This window comes from Pinus tabuliformis, chromosome 4_1 (genome assembly GCF_031772625.1).
Source record: "Pinus tabuliformis cultivar Carrire ecotype Pingquan chromosome 4_1, CPIR1, whole genome shotgun sequence".
Lineage (NCBI taxonomy): Eukaryota > Viridiplantae > Streptophyta > Pinopsida > Pinales > Pinaceae > Pinus > Pinus tabuliformis.
In genome coordinates, this window is record NC_142303.1 from 561,549,605 (window position 1) to 561,562,883 (window position 13,279).

Genomic DNA, 13,279 nt, shown 5'->3' on the forward strand with positions numbered 1-13,279 from the left:
AAATACCTATAGGTGTTGTATTAGATTGATTATCATTTCACATGTTCAGAATATTATATATTTTTTCAGTAAAACTGGATGCATCATCTATTTATATCTTAATCTCTTTTTATATCATATATGGTGTAATCCATGCATACTGTTCATTGTCTTGGAATCGATATTCCTCTGTTGCTGTATAAAATCAAATTATCCATCCCTGAATAGAGCACAGAGCACATAATGGATTGAAAAATATATTTTCTCTTCCTTTGAAAGTCAAATTGTTTTCTACCACCAAATTGTTTGTAACTAAGTACAAGAAAATAATTTTTCTTATTGGCAGGGAAAAGACATTATAGGAAAATGACCTAATGTATCAAAGAAATATTTTAATGACTTATGAGTTCCAAGATTTGGCTTGTCTTCAATCAACAAAGATAACTTACATTTTTTTCGGTGTGGGATTTCATCTAGAAGGTCCTGTAATAATTATCAGCCTCTAGTAGGAAGATAATATAATTTATATGGGGCGAGATGTTGCACATTTGTGGAAAGCCCGCTCTCTTCATTTCCTTATGACATTTCCTTCAAGAGTTTTTCCCAGAAATATTGCTATAGGTTGACCCCCTTTGAGATTAGACCCTAGCATTGATGATGACTCCTCATTCTCCATGAAAAGTCTGAGCTCAGATAATGATTCATTACCCTTAAGAACAAAGACCTCATGGAAATGCTTTACATTCCAGGAACTACAATCTGCTACCTGTAACTTCTCTTCAGGTATAAAAAATTATGATAGATTGTTGTCACTTAACTTCACCACATTGTCCTTTGAGTGCTTGTATTTCATTTACAATACCCATTTGTTTACCCCATCTTATACAACATGTGAGTGACCTTTTTTATTTGTTCCCAAAGTTTAAGAAGTTTGCAAAGAATCATCTATTCTAATTTATGTACTTTTACAATTTTACAAGGACAATATTATCTTAAAACTTGAGATTGACTAAAGCATTCATCAAAGAAATGAAAATTTGACATGGAAAGAAATTACAAAGAACTTTATAGGCAGTGGTGGGTATGCTGAAGTATACAAAGGGTCACTTGCCAATGGAGAGCTACTAGTTGTCAAGCGACTTACTAGAGGCCGTGGAACATAGGAATAGAGGGTGAATGATTTTTTGACAGAGCTTGGGATAATTATGCATATTATCCATCCCAACATAGCTCATCTTATTGGCTTTGGTGTTGAAGGTGGACTGCACCTTGTTTTTGAGTTTTTTTCCACATGGAAGCTTAGCATCATTGCTTCATGGTATGTGGAGATTATGATTTATATTTCTGATTAAGAAGGTATAGAGATAGGAAATTATAAAAGGAGAAAAACTCTTCACATAATTCATTACTCGCCTAAATTGTATTTTAGGTTTATGGATCCATGACTTTTGTTTTGTCCTTTTTTGGATTGTTCTATCCAGGCACAAAGTCTCATCTACTAGATTGGAACATCCAGTACAAAGTTTCTCTAGGCACAACTTGAGGTCTTCTTTATCTTCATGAAGGTTGTCAAAGACGTATTATTCATAGAGATATCAAAGCATCCAACATTTTACTCACTGAGAATTTTTACCCACAGGTAAACTCTGTCTCATTATTCATATAGGCCTCCATATTCTATGAGTAAGGGATAACTGATAGCAGAATCTGCAGGGTTGGATGATGCCATTAGTCCTGCTTTGCACTTGTATCATTGAAATATTTCATGCATTAAAGCATATTTTAAAGGAACTCATTATAATTATATCTTCTTAGTAAGTTGATCCATTCCTAAATTCTTAGGACATTTGTTCCTTGAGACCCTTTCAATGTTCTCTAACAAAACCAAGGCATATATGATACCATAGTCTAAGCTCTATTTAAATGTTGTTATGAGAATCCCAGATAACGATTATTTCATTAGAGGTGACTAGAATTTAAGGGAGTCCTTATTATGGAACTATTATTTCATTAAAGGTGACTAGCTATTAAGGGGTTCCTTATGATGGAAATTCTACAACCTGTCTAAATTTCTTGAGATGACGAGGAAAAGTAGAGCTGAAGGATAAATTCAAATGCATTTTTGTGTTGGATTTTAGTACATTTTCAAATTCATGTCCACGTTTCCTGTCACTATGGAAAAAAGGAAGTGACCTTAAATGAAAAATTAAGATATTTATGGTTGAATGTTACCACATTTTCAAATTTCTCTACCTCAAAGCATAAAGGTAATGCTGAAATAGAATAAAATATTCAAAAGGAATTGTTGGGAAATGCTATGAAAAGGAAATCGTGTTTTCAACAGTAAATCATGGGCATCGTTTAGTCACTCAAATGTATCAAAATATCCTTTCCATAGAATGCAAAGCATACAAGGACAATTTTAAGAATTTTATCATCTGCCTCAGTAGAAGTGTCTCCAAATAGAAAAATTAAGGAAAAAATTGCCACTTGTTCAAGAAGTAACTTTATCCTTTTTGGTTCCTTTATTTTATTATAGACATCAAAACTTATAACATCCAAATTATACCAATATTATGCCTTTTACTTCTTGCAGATAACCAAAGAAATATAACTAGGAAAGGGCCATCTTAAGTGCCCTTATTAAGCACTTACAGGAATAAAAAACCTAATCACATTGAGATTATTACCATTGTTATGCCTTTTTCTTCTTTCCCATAATCTGCAAGAAATATAACTAACCTTGTCCAGTCTATTAAGCACCAACAAATATAGAGTCATATTAAACTTGCCCGGTTTAATAAGCACCAACAGGGATAAATTGAGAACCTTGCCTCTCTTGGTGAAAATATATTAACAATTAAATCTATGTTAAAATAATATTACAATGTTTGTCTTAGAGTATTAGCTCGGCTAGGATTTTAGTCTGGCATATCCTTCTGATGGGAATTTGTTAATGTACTACTAAGTTAATTGTAGGATTTTAGTCTAGCATATCCTTCTGATGGGAATTTGTTAATGTACTACTAAGTTAATTGCAAATTTGGAGTTACGAGGAATTTGGAGTTATGAGCATTTACGATGAGGAGAAATTGAAATGAAACTTGTGCTCCGAAGATGTCTCCTAATTTCATTTGGTGAACTGTAGATTTTAGATTTTGGACTAGCAAAGTGGCTACCGAAGCCATGGACACACCTGATATTAACAACTGCTATTGAAGGCACGTTTGGGTGAGTAGTTCTACTTCTTCTTGAGGATTTGCTAGGAACATTCATACACTTGATATTCATTTCATAAGGATGGCTTCACTTTTCTTCATAGTGGACCAGGAATATTCATGTTTGTTACATTTATATTCCAGCTATCTTGCCCCAGAGTATGTCATGCATGGGATTGTTGATGAGAAAATAGATGTTTTTGCATTTGGTGTACTTCTGCTGGAGCTAATTACTGGTCGCCTTCCAATTGACTCTTCTCAGCAAATCTTAGTGATGTGGGTATGTGATTCCTACTTATCGGTGATAGATTGTTTGTATTTGTGTGAGTAGCATGGCTGTGTAATTCTCTATATACTTGGGCTTCCAGCTTTGCCTTGGTTAGCATTTCTGCCAACATAAGAAAATACTCAACTGTGGGTTGTTGCATAACGTATGGAATCAATGCAGGCAAAGCCTCTACTTGAATGTAGAAGCATCCAAAAGCTGGTTGACCCTCGCCTGGGCAATGCATACAATTCCCATTAGTTGGATGTGATGGCCTCCATCACTGCATTATGTGTCCAACAGACTTCCATCCTCAGGCCTTCCATGAAATATGTAAGTTGTTAAAATGAGAATTTGTAAGCCCATTACTGATCCAGAGCTAGTGCCTTCATGATTTTCCCGAAACTCTAATGCAACTACAAGTATATGGTACTGACTGAAAATTACCACAGTTCCTCATTTATTAAATATAGATCAAATCTACCTCTGTGTTTTATTTTTGAAAATTGCAACGCATGTTGAATTAGGTTTTTCAACTTCTAAATGGGGAAGGACAAAACATAGAAAACTCAGAATCCTCGATAGTGTCGCTTTTGCACACACCATATCTACAGGAATCATTGGACACAGGAGAATACATCTCCTCGACACACTATCTGACAGAACTCAACTGTCACAAGGAGGTTTCTCTGCAATTCTGAAACTCACACCGCTACTTTTGCAATTCAGTTCAGGCTATCATACCACAATTTTTTATATCTCCTTCCGTCGAAATCAGAGAGACTACATCTGACATGACATCTGTATAAGTAGGAGGAGGTCACTTCGAGCGGAATTAATGTACCATAATGTTTGTACAGGTTCATTTTCAATCATGTTGTTCTTCGTTACTTGAATTTATTGTGCAACAAACATGTGAATTGACAATAACAAAAACAAATCAGTTTGGAGTCATTTTTCTTTCCAAATTCCTCCCACACAAGGGTAGGAAAATCCAATATGCTTTCTCTCTTTCAACTTTTGTTGCACATGGTTTTAGAAATTTCTCATTAGTAATGTAATGATTGTATGTATTATATATGGTGTGCTTTAATTTTTCCAAGTTTTGGGTTTTTTTAGGTATTTTTTAAAGTCAATGTTGATCAAAAAGAGGATTGGTTAGAATAATAAGTTTAAGGTGTGCAATGTGTAATGTGGATAATCCAAGTGAGTTTTTGAAAGTGTTGAATCTATTTATATATTTAAAATTATTTTTTATAAATAATGAAAAATCACAATTTCATCTAAATATTATTCAATTCTACTTAGAAAAAAATAATTAAACACCATTCTAATTTTTGGGTTTTTTTTGTATCTTTTTTAGTCAATGTTGATAAAAAAGGGGATTGGTTAGAATAACAAATTTAAGTTGTGCAATGTGGATAATCCAAGTGAGTTTTTGAAGGTATTGAATCCATTTATATATTCAAAATTATATTTTATAAATAATGAAGAATCACAATTTCATCTAAATATTATTCAATTCCACTTTTAAAAAAATCATGATACCAAGCTTATATCTTCCCTATAAAGTTTTATATGCACAAAAGTGTTATATCTTCCCTATATAAAAAGTGCATTACCTTAATAAAATATAACTTGGAAACTTTGAATCTGAATGCAATTAGGTATCTCATTATATTTACAACTCGAATGAACAAAACTCTCACTAGATATCAATGTATTTAGGGATCTTAGCCTATATATTAAGTAGTTAAAAAGGGATTGGTTAGAACCAGTATAGATCTATCTTGAGCACATATCTAACATGAGCTAAGAGGGATCAAATTTCCCTCATGGTGCCCTCCTCCCATTTAGTTTCTTTCAAAATAACGATTTTCCCTCTAATGAAGAATGATTTTCTTTAATGTTGGTTTATTGGATTATATGAATAATCAATGTCTTCAACCATGTAAACCCTTGCAATGGCCTTTTCCAATTGTCAATATAAATCGATGATATATATAAGAAGTTATAATACAAATTAGAATTTTGGCCACCATGAGATGTATACCCTGAATAGTTGAGGGGGCAATGAAAAATACTAAAATAGTTTGTTGCTACTGTCAATGCAATTCAAAATGTTTCTTTACAATTTCAGAGATGATGTTCTCAGAGGAAACATTAGAGATATTGAACATCATCAACTGCACTGCACTAGAGTTTCCCATCAAAGTTTCAGATTTTATACCAAAAGTTATGAATAATTGGGAGCTGATGTCTAGCTCATTTTCATCTAATATGTGGTGATGTCTGAAATTTGTGAGTTTTTGATGCAAATTTAGATTTGGAAAGATAGCCATCATATTGTTAGCTATCATATTTTTCATGAATTAATGTTATTTTATTTAGCTTATCTAATGTCATCTACTACTTGTATTTTTTCAAAATCTATCAAATATTTGCTATTGGAACTTGAAACACCATCTTTGAAGATTAAGAGGCAATCTATGTTGGAAAGGTAAGTGATTTCTCTTTATCTTCTAGTTCTGAATGACATTTTGTTTACTAATTTTTATTTTCAATGATGTTTTATATGGTAGGATTCTTGTCAAAATTATACCTTACAACATTTCTTTTGCAACATTTAGTGCAATTGCTAATATTAATCCAAAATCATAAAAAATATACAAATTCACAATTACTGGTGAAACAATGAAACCATAATACGCCCAGAACCGTGTTAAAGAAAAGAAACATATACCTTGTTACAAGGTAAATCCTAAAGTTCAAATTAAACCATTTTGTTTTCCCAGTTCATTAAATCAAGTGTTTAACTCATGGTGAGTTAGCTTGGATAGGAATTTTTTTATTGAGGTATGTTACATGCGCTTTTTTAATTAAAGTTATACACCATTACGCGTTTTTCTTTGTGGGGACCACGCAGTCAATACGTTGTGGCATGTGTTGGTATTAATTGCGCTCGAAATACTCGGAAGAGTATCATTATTTCATTTTTCATTAAATTATGAAATAATAATAAGTTCGACTTGTTATTTGTAATAATGCAAAATTATAACCAAAAAGTCTTCCTGAATTGTTTGACTACATGTGTTTATTTATATATAATATGTTTTAAAGAAAAAAATGAATTATTTTATTTGTTCCTGAATTGTTTGATGACATGTGTTTATTTATATATAATATGTTTTAAAGAAAAAAATGAATTATTTTATTTGTAATAGTATATGTTACACGGTTCTAGAGTATGCTTTAAAATTGTTTATGTAGTCTTTTTCTAAATAGGTTAATGGCCCAAGACCCAAAGTCTATAAGTATCTTGCCAGAGTGAAACCATACCCTCTTAAACATCACCAACAAATTATTCCATGTGGTGTAGCTTTCCTTAAATAAAAGTGGTAATGAGTTTCACGATTCAATGTTTACGAATTTAAAATAATAAAAAAAATATTTTCTATATTTTTAAATTAACCGAAGTCGTTTTTCTACAATGCGCAATCGCGTCTATATTGACTCCACGAAGATGCCTACGGCCGAGGGCTCGCATCCATCCGACCGGTATCTTTCTTGGGCAATTCCTATTTCCAACCCCATTGAAACATAAATGCAGCCTGACATGCAAGGGATATAGCAGTTGCTTTGTTGCTAAAATGCCAAAGTCAACCCCATTGAAACATAAATACAAGAGAACTGCTATATCCCTTGCATGTCAGGCTGCATTTATGTTTCAATGGGGTTGGAAATAGAAATTGCCGGGAGGGCTCCACAGACTTTATTAAAACCAGTATCTAGTCAAATACTGCTCCCTCCCTCGGCCTTCCCACATGAACGCAGAACCTTCCCTGATGTGACTGATTTGTACAACAAGCTGACTTTGCTCGCCCTACAACTATTAATATTCTTCATGCAACCAATTATGCGCCCATCACAACGTCGTCCAGGACCCGTATGCTAATCTGACGTTGAGATAGTAAACGTTTTTATTTCTGCAAACGGCTATCAAAATGTCGAAGGTATGCACATTGCCCATATTATTAATGTGTGTTATATTTATTAATGTGATTGATTGAAAAGCTTCCAAGGGAGTAGAATAGAAGATAATAGGGTGCTATTTTAAGTTTTTTTAATTAGTTCTAAATTTTGTAGGTTTTCCAATGGTTGGATGCTCTTATAATGAGTATCCCAATGGTGGGATGATCTTATTATAATAATAATCACATCTAGAAGATCAATCATATGTCTAATATAAATGGTAATCGCCAGATTTCCAAGATATTCTAGGGAAACCTCTGAGTTTGTTCCTTTAAAACTTATATACTGAATATCAATACTTCCTCTGACCGTTTTTCAAATTGGAATTCTGAAAAGCATGCCACCAAGAAACTTTGTGTTCGTTTGTGGTGAAATTTAGACCTAGATCTCGTCCATGTTGTCATGCAATAAGTGATTTTATTTTATAGAAATGTTACGACACTCTCACATGGATCTGAAGTTTATGTTTTAAGATGCATATTTATTATTTTCTTAAAATCTATTATCCTTGCTATTATTTTTATTTGTTATATAATTTCTAGATTTTTGGTAAACATATTGCTTAGCTATATAATTTCTATTTATATCATTTAAAATGATTTTTAGTAAATATATTGTATAGTTAAACATTCTTCTGAATTTTAAAAGGTTAATTTATTTCTTTATATTTAAGAAAAATGAGTTGTTATCAGGTTAATCTATTTCTTTATATTTAAAAAAAAATGAATTATTATTCAAATAATAAAAATAGAGATCGCAGAGGGATGGAAACCATTCTAAATTTTACTCTAGAATCCGCAAAGAAGGGATCACAGAGCGATGGAAACCATTCTAAATTTTACTCTAGAATCCGCAAAGAATTTTACTCCAACAATAGTCATACGAAAACCAATGTCTCTAACAATAATCATAGGAAAACCAATCTCTCTTTTCTAAGCAGAGCCTGAACTACGTCTATAAAACCATGTACTTATAAGTCTATATATGAAAATAAATATGGTCTTTTAATGTAGTTTGACTACTCTAGTTAAATTTCTTATTCAATTTTTTTCAAATAATTTTTTTAAATTTAATACAATTTTATTTAAAATTATAATTTTTATTAAAAAATTAAATTTTAATTATATAATTTTTTTTGTTTTTTATAAGTTTGGCATGATTATATTTTTATGTCTAATATATTATTTCAATTAGAGTGGGGAATTAAATTGAATTCACATCAAAGAGTTTCTTAACAGAACACCACATTAAGAAGTGTCTTAATAGAACAAAGATGTATAGTAAATGAAACAACAATGGTAAGAGAATACATAGGAGAAAATAGACCTTAAATAAAATATAACTCTATGCCATCCTAATAAATTTATAAAAAGAGAAGCCTGAAATAATGGATTGAATTTGCTCATTTGTTCATATATATATATAAGATAAAATAGTAAATTATCAAATATTAAAACAAAGAAAGTATAATCTATTTTTTTCTATATACTTTTATATAATGTTTTGATTTTTTAAAAAAAATTACACTTTAAATTTTTTTAACAATACTTCATTTAACATTTTTGTATTTAAAACGGATTTACTATAAATTATTTTTTATATGTTATTATATAGAAAATGAATACCCTACCTTCTTCCATTTTTTAATTTTAGCCTAAAACAAAAATCTAAATTTAATTAAAAATTTATTGTTGTTTTTGAATATTTTTTTAAAACTTATATATTATAAATCTATCTGTTCCTGATGGGGGTAATGAACATCGAGGCATGCCACATACGTGTGTAATGAATGTCTACATTCGATGGATGGGAAGGAAGATAAATATTGTGTCCTCCCATTACATAATGTGTAAAGCGAGTTTAACAGTGTTGTGTGTGAAATCTCATTCAGTCTCTATAGGAATGTGCGCTGGTATGGTAAGTTGGTTTATGGCGACTGTTGTGGTTCAGAATTTTCATATTGTTGTAGTGGTATAGTGGCTAGTTGTGTGTGGTCTTAGTAAGAGTTATATGTCTGGTTTCTGTGGCCCTCGGGTAGTCTAGGAGTGGTGAAGAAAACACCGTTGTTGCCCCCTCCACCGTGAATGGTTAGAAAAAGTGTTAAGTCTTTCTCCCATTGTCTTGTTTCTCGCTTTTGTCAGCGGATTGAGGGAATTTTGCATGGTAATTTGGTCGGCCTTATTGTCTATTTATGCCCTACTTTCTAGCTTTTTCCTTAAGTGTTATCAATGCTTAGGGTGGTGTCTTTGTCTTCTATTCATTGACTATATTTTGGGTCTTCCAATCGTGGTGTTCTTACCCTAAAATCCTAAGATGTTCCACTAGGGGAGAAAAAATTGGACTTGGTGGTAGAAGGGCATTATGGAGGTGATTGTGGTGACAACCAATTGGCTTGGGGTCATTTCCCACATCTTTGTGCTCCGATATTTAGTCCTTATGTTAGTTTCTTTGCACTGAGGTGCTTCCCTTGTGAGAGGAGAAGAAGAGGCTTAAGTCTAGTTGGCTTGTTTATTATCTGTAGGATTGCATGCAACACTCTTGGCCAGTGTGTGGTGGTTTTCATCTTTGAGGAGTAGGTTTTTGTTGGATAATTTGGGGTTGGCTTTTAGTTTTCTTCGGGTCAAGATTTGTCAGGAGGTGTTGCAGATTGTTTTTTATCTTGTTTTATAGGAATCTCCCTAAGTACTCACCATGCGTCCTATTCCATGTAATTCTTACTCCCAACTCCAACAAAGGGGAGATTTAACCATTCAGTGTGGTCCTCGCATCGAGATGAACACAACACAGGAGGGATGGACCAATGAGTGTCAAAAGTAGGGTGGACATGCTACTAGAGGTGCGATCCTATTAGTATTTGGAGCCTGTGATAGTAGAGGTGGTGCGAGTGAAGTGTGGGGTGGTCATGCAACTGGTGGTGTTAAGAGAGCTAGTGTGGTGCATGGGGGTCGAGTAGGTGTGAAGGGTAAGAATCATTGGCAGGGGCGTGTAGGATGTGCAGGCCAGTAGCTTCACTCCAATGTCTGTCGTGACTTTCTCCCAACTATTCTGGATTGCTTGGAAGTTTGCGATAAGATCGAGAAGCGGGAGCATGAGACTGTCATTGCCGCACTAAATCAATTGCATGACTTCCAATGCCATGTGAGAGAAAGGATTGTGGTGGTTTGGCATGGACAAAATTTGCTATATGAAAAGGTTGAGAAGCTGGAAACATAGATGGCTCACTTTGAACAACATGTTCAATGTTCATATCTTCCCCCTCCCCCTCTAGGGACTAGGCCATACAATCCAGTGTCCATTACTTGTGATGATTAAGCATGGTCTCATGTGTTATTCTAGTTCTATTTGTCTTTTGGTGTTTTTTGTGTGTTAAGCTTTGGACTTCTCCCTTAGTTTTGCTATTGTTTCTTTGTCATATGATGATAGCTTTAGTCAACAAACCTAATCGGGGTGAGACTATTTGCATTTTGAGAAATATGTACTTTCCTTTTGATGAATCAATAGAACCTCGATTTACAAAAAATAAAATAAAATAAAAAGATATCTCCCTTAATTTTTTTAATAGAAAATTATCTAACACTCCTATTAAGTTGACATCATTCCCTCATGCAATGTAAATATATTTTCACACCATTAATACTTTAGAACCAAATAACATCATAATTAATAAATTAAATTTATAATAATTTCCAACTATCACACCCCACCGAAGGTTTAGGAATATGTGATTCATATTCTCTATTATAATTTAGAGAAATTTAATTTATAGTAATTTCCAATTATCACACCACACCAAAGGTTTAGGAATATATGATTCATATAATGATTCATGGATTCAATATTTGACCTTGGTAGATCAACCAAGAAATTTTTGTATCCCAATCGTCGGTATGTGGTAGTGAATTGAGACTAATTGGGGAGACCTCAAACATTTCTGATTTATTCTAGTCGTCAACCAACCCCCTCCTCCACTCCTATTGTTGGTACGTGGTAGTTAATTGAGACTAATTGGGGAGACCTCAAACATTTATAATTTCTTCTAGGCACCAACCAATCCCCTCCTCCACTATATGTTGCCTTCAAATCAATGGATGTATTATTGCATAATAGATAGATGTAGAGGAAGAAACCTCCAGATAAGGGTATATCGTAGAACATCCATTATTCAAAACTATCTGGAAACCATTAGCCATGTGGGAAACCAATATATTCTTAGCCATTGACCCATTAATGCGGGGGCAATATATGCTACTTGTTAGATTATGTACTTTCCATAACCTAACTAGTGACATATACTACGACACCGCATTAATGGGTCAATGTACCAAGATATAAGCCTTGCCAACCACGTGGGGAGAGTTGTTAGAGAGAAATCTATACACCATCTTTCCATGTCTTATCCCCTCTCACATGAACCTATTTTTCCATCAAAACTTTCCCAACAAACAACGTCAATCACTAGCTAGGATAGTCATTCCCAAGGCTCTTAGGTTTATTTGCGCCACATCCAATGTCTGGCCAACCAACCATTGCAATATTCACAACTCAACATGATTTCCTTTTTGAATTATCATTAACAATTTAAAGCCCACTTGAGTGTTTTTACAAATCCAGAGCAGGAACAAGTACAATTTGTGATTTCGGTTGTGCTCAACATGGGTTTTTCTCTTAAAATAAAAATAAAATATTACAAATAGAAAAATAATGTTTTTTATTAGTTTTAATAAAAATCTTATTAAAATATCAACCATCCCAATCTCAATATGGCCACTCCTTTTTTCATTGATATTACAACTTAATGTGTAAAAACATTTCACTCACTCTCAGTTATAAATAAAATATTTCCATGTATGATCACTAGATTTGTTGCTAGTATTAAAACCCAATGTAACATTATTCAAAGCTTTGACTACTCCATCATGTAGGGAAATCCTCTTGACATCACATGTAGCTTGCATGTAGATATCATAGATGGAAGAAAATTTATCCCATATCTCCTTGGTAGTCTTAAAACATATTACTTTTTCAACATCTGACTTGGAGAACCCTCTCATGATTTCCTTCCTTGTTTGTTTATCAAACTTATCATCTATTACTCCATTCTCCACAAATATCGATACATCCAAATCAAGAGCTCATATGTAGATTCTCATCCTTCCCTTCCAAGTTTTATAATTTGATCCATTTAAAAATGGAACTCCATCTAAGTTAATCTAGTCCTAGTTCTTCATGATCCCTAATCTTCCTTCCAACTATTAAATTGATTCTGAGGGACACTAAATCTAGTACCAATTGTTAGAAACAATGGAAACCAAAAAACTACTGAGAGGGGGGTAAATTAATAGTGTTACCAAATTATACAATTCTTCACAAATTATACTTTTCAATCACTTTAGAAATGATTCATGGATTAGCAACACATCTCAATCATATAAAACACAACATAATCATCATCAAACATATGAAAATCATATACATAAGGAAAAAATATTCTTTTTATTACAAGATTCAACTTGATTACATCAATGGCCCACAAGCTACTACTTGTAGGTTTATTAGCTGCTACTTAAAGGAACTTCTAGAATGCAATGAGGAGTGACCCCATAATATGTTTGATATAAGGACTCCAAAATTGGACTTTCCAAATCATAATCAACATTAAGAGTGAAATTTGTTACTAGTAGATTTTGTTATGAAATTAATAATGAAAATTAATTTTATCTATATTTATGGTTGTATAAAATTCATTGGAAGAGACAAGAATGATATCATGACAGTTCGAATGGAT

The 13,279-nt window shown here is 32.8% G+C and overlaps 1 pseudogene; it reads left to right on the forward strand.

The window, feature by feature from the left end:
* The first annotated feature begins 653 nt into the window (after window positions 1-653).
* Window positions 654-4,163, forward strand: LOC149177094 (receptor-like cytosolic serine/threonine-protein kinase RBK2; annotated as a pseudogene).
* The last annotated feature ends 9,116 nt before the right edge of the window (window positions 4,164-13,279 follow it).